Genomic DNA, 6364 nt, shown 5'->3' on the forward strand with positions numbered 1-6364 from the left:
TCTCATTTCTGTTCCATTGATCTGTGTGTCTGTTTTTTCTGCCAATACCATGCTGTTTTAATTATTGTTGCTTTGTAGTATAATTTGAAGTCAAGTAGAGTGATACTTCTGGCCTAGTTCTTTTTTTCTCAGGATTGCTTTGTCTATTCAGGGTCTTTTGCGTTTCCATACAAATCTGATAATCTTTTTGTTCCATTTCTTTAAGAGATGCCTTTGGGATTTTGGTGGGGATTGCATTAAATTTGTGTAATGTGTTAGGTAATAAAGTCATTTTAACTATGTTGATTCTTTCAATCTATGAACATGAAATATCTTTCCATTTCTTTGTATCTTCTTCAATTTCTTTTAATAAAATCTAATAGTCTTCAATGTATAGTTCTTTTACATGCTTCATTAGGCTTTTTCATAGGTATTTTATTCTTTTTTGTTGCAATTGCAAAAGTAATTGTTTTTTTATTGTTGTTGCTGTTCATTTATTTCTTTTTCTGAAAATCCATTTTTAGAGTATAGGAATGCTGTGGATTTTTGTATATTGATTTTGTATCTTTAAACTTTACTGTATTTGTTTATTATTTCTAATAATTTTTCTGTGGAGTCTTTAGAGTTTTCTACATAGAGAATTATATCACCTGCAAAAAGTAAATTTGACTTCTTACCCTATTTGGATGCTTTTTATTTCTATCTCTCATCTGATTGTTCTAGCTCAGACTTCCAATACTATATTGAATAATAGTGGTGACAGTGGACAGCCTTGTCTTGTTCCTAATCTTAGAGGAAAAATTCTTAATTTTTCACCATTAAGTATAATGTTAGCTGAGGGTTTGTCATATATAGCCTTTATTATGTTGAGGTAATTTCATTCTATAACCATTTAATTAAGTGTATTAATCATAAATTGATGCTGTATCTTATCAAATGCTTTTTCTGCATCTATTAATACAACCATATGATTTTTATCCTTTATTTTGTTTATGTGGTGTATCACATTGATCGATTTACGTGTGCTAAACCATTCCTGTGTCCCTGGGATGAAGCCCACTTGATCATGATGTATAATCTTTTGAATATGTTGTTGTATTCAATTTGCTAATTTTTTTTTAAACAGGAATTCCACGTTTAAAAATTAGAGCTTCTCATGCATAGTAAGCTTTACATTTACCTAAAGTCATTTTTATAATATTGAACAATTCTTCCCTTCAGCTCCATTTTACCCTGAGTGGCTACTATTCTTGCTTCTAAGAAGATGAGGCCTCTTTTCTTTGTTTGTTTGTTTATTTTTAGTGGGCTTTTGAAGTATCATTTGCAGGAATAGCCCATCTGATGTCAGTGCTTTCTTTGTTGAAGTTCCACTGAGTCAGCTGAAGATAAATGGAATTTTTTTCTTCAATCCAAGGCTTAATTATGGTAATTAGTCTGTGCAATTTGTAAAATTTGGCAGCCAATTCAAGTCCTAATATGCATAAGCCTCTTTCTGCTACAAATTGAGTAGGTTTTAATCAGTTTTTAAAAGACAGTGTCTAACTATTGCCTGCGTGCCATACTCTTAGATTTTGAGATTGAATGTTATTTCAAACTCTGCTACATCATTAGCAGTTTCGATATTTTTAATATTCATGAAGCTTTCATCTTAGCATTAATCCCCAAGCATCTGTGATTATGATGGGCACTTTGGGGATCTGTCTATTGTGTGTCCGTGGAGAATGAAAGGCCTAGCAGCTCCTGGCAGTAAATTAACCCTCACAATGCCACTTGGTGCCAAATGCCTTTTGAAATGTTGCCTTCTGCTCTGTTCCTTTCTGTTCAGATTTCACACTCATGTTTGATTCCCTCAACAGACTCATGCTTCATTTTATTCTGACAGCCATCTGTGACACTATGGGGTTCCTCCCTTCTTTTTTCTTCAAAAGCCCTATCTTTCACCAGTGTTCCCCCCGCCCCATAAAATGGGCATGTTAATCAAATGAGAAAAAGAGCTCCAGGTACTAACTCCTATTTCATTACGTGGGTGTTTATGCGCATTGAGGGAATTTGTAGAAACATATACTATGAATTTCTTGACAGTGCTACTTCAGAATAAATTCTCAAATCATCAATAATTTCTTAATTTACTATATTTTAAAACTACTTCAGATCATCTAAAAATGTTACTCTTAAATTTTGTTTCAGTTATTAGATTTTCATATTCTAAATAGATAAAAAGGAAAGAATAGAATATGTATAGTTTTATCGAGTACTCATCTTTTACCAGCCAGTGTTAATCTTTAAAAAAATAGATACGCAGGTACATAGGTAAGTAAAGTCAAACTGCCATAAATTGATACTTCCTTTCTAATTTTTAGAATAATTTATTTTTCTACTTTAAAATTTCCCTTACCCTTGCAGATAAAAGAGAGCTTCTAATTAGCCACATGGCATTGTATCCAGTAAGACAAAAGTATATTACTTAATAATCTTTAAAAAAAAAATCTCATTTCTGAGAAAATATCAGAGACACTATTTCTTAAATTACAAGTGATGTCAGAACTAAATAAAATAGAATCATCATATTTAAATACATCTTAAAGAATAAGCATCTCATTGTTAAAATTATGAGAGTGCTTCAGAGAGAATGTCAGGCAGCAGAAGACAGCATTACTTTCTAGAAAACCAAGTCGGGGAAGGGTGAAAAAAGTCCCTGGATAAGTTGAAGAGTGCTCTCAAAAAGCCATGTTCAACTTATGTGAAAGAAATAATTTCAGTAATTGAAGCCATTTCTACTTCCTGAAGTCTCTCAGATTGCTTTTGAATGTAAGATAAAATAACTCTGTAATGTTGTCCTTTAGTCAATGTGAGGATATCATTGTCTGTGACCATCTAGAGTTGGGGAGGTGTGGAATGGGACTCCTTGAGTGGCAGGACTGGACTGTAGTAGGGGAAAGGTTGGAATGGGAGGGTCCACCCATCCTGTAAACCTTAATCCCTTGACCTTGTAAGGAGCAAAAAGTTATTAGAAAGGAGACAGTTCTGCCCTGGAAGAGTGTTACATTGAGGCAATATAGTTTTTCAGCAAACCAATAAGAATTCTGGCTCTAAAATGAGAACAGATAATAAAGATCAATAGTGGTATGCCTGAAAATTTCAGGAAGTGTTAGATGTATATCTCACCTTAGGGAAGTATATGATTTAGTAGATATGACCTTGAAAATTTACTGTCATTGAGACCTAAGTTTATTATTCTGATGGATTGAGAGTAGATTCTAAGCTTCCCGTTCTATCCAGTGCCCTGCTTAGAAATGCTAGCAGTAATTGGTATATAATAGAGAAATAGAAAATTTTGCAGAAAAATTGAAATTTTGTAGAACTAATTATTTTTGAAAAAAAATTGAAATTCTATAAAGTATCTAATTCAAATTTTGCCAATTTTTTCCTCTTAATATAATGAAATCTACATTTTTCTCAAGAATATAGATTATTTTGCCCTAATTCTATGAAGCCTAGATACACTTAAATCTTATGTATTAACTAACTGGATAAGTAATAAATGGCATTATAAACATATACTTTACAGAATTTGAAGTTTGTATTTAGTAATACACATATTTTAAATTATACTTATGGAAAATATAATATAAATTTTAGGTTAATCTTAAAACCGATATTTTAGCATTCTAAATAGGGAGGAAGAAAGTATTGGTTAAAATATGCTTAATCCCAAAAATCATTTAAAATAAATAATTGGAGGAAATCACTAGTATGGGTGGTTCTGTTGCCAACACTCTATCCTAGCTATTACTTAAATTCTTTAGGAAGTTTAACAAAATAAATAACTTTTCTTTTAGGTCATGACCTTAAACAGAGATCAGATATCTTCTGTAGTTTTATCTTTGGACATAAAAAGTGATGTGAGTATGCATCGAAGAACATTAAGGCAAAAGATATGTGTGCTTTACAATAGTATGTTACTTGAACACACCCTGAAACTTCAAGAACTTCCTTGACAACACATAGCCTAGAAGGCTTTAGGCAGCTAGAGCTTCCTCAAAGCTGAGAGTTTTGGCTCAGTTTCACTTATTTACAGTTATTTAGATATAAACCAGAATGACCCCAAACTCAGTAGCCAGTGGATGAGCCCAGCTATTAAGGGGTTGAACATAAAGGTCTAGGTAGGGAAAAGAAGAATTCCAGAATATGGCCAGACATTCCTTTGTTTATTGTATTATAAAATCATAATTTTTATCTCTTTTAAATGGAATGATAGAATTCATATAACACATAGTTAGCATTATAATATTTCATTCATGGTTTTGAAGAGCAAATAGCAGAGGAATAAGAATCATATACCAATAATATGATTTACAAAGTTAGTGATTATCTTCATTAATCGTTGTGGCTGAAAATGATTCTTGTCTCATGGTTAGATATGAAGAATATGTTTTAGAAGAATATCTGCAGTCACCTAGAAGGAAGTCGTAAACACAATTTCTATTGTTTTTACTGTAGGATAATTTTTTTCTGAGTATTTCAATAAGAATTATAGTAATCAAGCATTTTAAGCAGTGTTAGCTTATGTTGGTTGCTGATGCGGCCCAGACAAACTTCAGAGAAGTTTTTTTGTTATTTGGAAAGAAGAAAAATGATGTAGGTAAGGTTGTTAATCTGTTCCAAGCATATTACATAAATATAATTTCTGTATTTCAGTATCTGATTCAGAATTATTAGATGTTAGATTGTTTAATGTAAAAAGTGAGTATAAAAACCATTAATAAATGCTATACTAGTTCTATTTTGTATTTGAAAAATAAAAATGCCCAAATCCATTGGTATTTCTATTGGAGATGAGAGAGAAGCCTGAAATAGAGCATCTTGTTAATGGTAAATTAATATTACCTGAAATGTTTTTCCTTTTAAAAATAATAATAATAATAATAATAATATTGCTAATTAATTACAAACACTATAAGCATAAACAAAAAAAACGGTAAATGGTGCACATTTTTTACTCTTTTTTAATGCATAAAAATAGCCATTTTCTACCTCAGTTTTAATAATCTGGTAATTAATATACAGATTTTACCTGACACTATAGTCTTTAAAAGTGATCAGTTTAAACTTTTTATAGAAAAATCTGTTTTGTCCTAAATTAGGAAATAATCTTTCTTAAAATTTGGTTTTATTAGCAAGTGTATTCACTAATTGTTATCATTCTGAAGAAGATGAAACCAAGTGTTGCTATTTATTTATGCCATTATAGTTTACTCTAAATTATAGGCTATAAAATAAAATCCTAATAATAATTGTAAAGGTAGTGATTTTCTTAATCAATCATTGCACGCAGATGTGCAATTGGCATTAATTTGTGAGTACAACACCTGATCCACGTAAAGCATTTCTCCTACTCTTAGCATTCATTACAAAGACACAGACCTCACTCACCTCAAAGAGCCTTGAGTTTTAGAGGCAAGTATGAAAACAGCCGAATTCCTGAACTTAACAAAATACTTAAAAACAGATACACAAGAAATATCTGTTAGAAACAGAGAAGAAAAAGTTATTAACTCTCATGGGAGGATCAAGAGTTATCATGTAGGCCTGAGTCTTAAAGGGTAGATAGAAATACTTTGATCCTAAGTAAGAGTAGAAAGATATTTCAGACTGAAAGTGCAAATGTCAAAAGCAAAAGAAAATGAATTTAAGTGTGTGGCATATCCTGGAAATGGTGAGCATTTCAATGTAATGAGTAACATGATTCACAGGGTACATGTAGCAGGAGGGATAGTTGAAAAGATATAGTCTAAGATTAAAAAAATAAAATAATGGAATACCCATTGATAACTAGGAGCTATCCAGTTTTGTGCCTCTCTTTTAATGCAACTATGTGTCAAGTCTGGGATTGCTCCAAATTAATAAGAATGAGGACAGTCTGTGATGACCTCACGTTCAGAGAACTTTGTAATCAACTCTGCCCTGTTGAATATGCCAGGGTTTTAGTGGGTGAGGGTGGGGTTCCAGGATATGCAGTTTTCCAGAAGTGCTGTCTCCTGAGAAAACCATTAAATATTGAGTATTGGGACATTGTAGTTAACAAAATAAAGTGATTTAGTTAAAAGAATAAAGATATTTTGCTTCTAGAGACAGAAGATGATTGTTTCTTTTGTTTATTTATTTGTATATTTTAGTAATCTTTTATAATAACCTGCAAAGGTCAAAATTTGACCCAAGCTGCTATAAATACACATAGGATCAAAAATAGTTTCTCCTAAGTGATCTATATACTTTCATCTGATAAACATTATGAATTAGTAGTCCATTTGGTCTTGTTTTCCCAGAAGATGCAAGGATATGTAGAGTAAATTTCAGCTACCTACAGAAACTTAGTAGGCTTTGA

Source organism: Pteropus vampyrus, unplaced genomic scaffold (assembly GCF_000151845.1).
Source record: "Pteropus vampyrus isolate Shadow unplaced genomic scaffold, Pvam_2.0 Scaffold26, whole genome shotgun sequence".
Taxonomy (NCBI): domain Eukaryota; kingdom Metazoa; phylum Chordata; class Mammalia; order Chiroptera; family Pteropodidae; genus Pteropus; species Pteropus vampyrus.